Below are 1,083 nucleotides of genomic sequence, written 5' to 3' on the forward strand. Positions count from 1 at the left end.
TTTTTAAGGGGAGGTGTCACATCACAGAGTCTTCCAAACTGGAGAGGGAGCAGCAAAGAAGAGCAGCAGACCATCTCATCTCTTGGCTCCCTGTGGGTTTTTGTTTTAAGTTTCAAATCCTGGTAGTAAAGTTTAAAGCTGTCCATGGTCAGGCTCCCTTAAAGCCCTGTTGTGTCTGTATTTACCCTGTGGAGGGCTGAGGTCATCAGGTCAGAACCTTTTAACGGTCCCTTCACTTTAAGGTTAGAGGTGATCACTCCTTCCAGACGTCACTCCAAGGCTCTGGAGTGATCTTCCACTCTCCATACCTGCACTTGATTCTGTGGCTGCTTTAAGATCAAACTTAAAACTTTCCTTTTTTAGAAAGCTTTTAACAATTCCAGTGTGTTTTCTGCTTCTTAGCTAATGTTTTATGTTTTTGCTGATGTTTTTATTGTTTTATCTTTATGTATAACTTTGCACCWTTGTAAAGCACTTTGTGRCCCTCTGTCWGTGAAAGCTGCTATATAAATAAAACTTTACTTTTACTTTACTTACCGTCTCAGCTGAAATAATCTTTTCAAATAAAATTTTTTTGACCTTCCACTGCACGAAAATTTCCATTTTACTTCTTATTTTAAAATAACTGTTAGTGATTTGGTATTTCTTGCCAAAGAGTATTTCTGTAATAATCCCGTTGAATAATTAACTTCTGTTTTAGGGATCAATATGTAGAAGAAAGTTGTGTGGAGTGTTTGTAAAAAGGAAATAACAGATATTTCATGCCTGTTATGTGATCATGTTAGAGGTAGTGGATGAGATACGTGGCTCCCACATGAGAGAAGTGAGTTCAAATCTCGAGTATTTTTTTTCTTTTTTATATATAAACTGTAGAAACCAGGTGACCATGTGATCGGCTGGTGAAGCTAACTGCTAACGCTAAACAGTCAAGAGTCTGGATTTATCATTACTGTACATGTTGACAACAGAGCAGAAAAAAAGGTCTGACCATGTAGAAATCATTAAAACAATTATTAAAAATATTAACACAATTATTATTAATGTTTTACAGTTTATATAATTTATCTAATGTTTTAAATAATG

The sequence above is a fragment of the Austrofundulus limnaeus genome, unplaced genomic scaffold (assembly GCF_001266775.1).
Source record: "Austrofundulus limnaeus strain Quisiro unplaced genomic scaffold, Austrofundulus_limnaeus-1.0 Scaffold2952, whole genome shotgun sequence".
Lineage (NCBI taxonomy): Eukaryota > Metazoa > Chordata > Actinopteri > Cyprinodontiformes > Rivulidae > Austrofundulus > Austrofundulus limnaeus.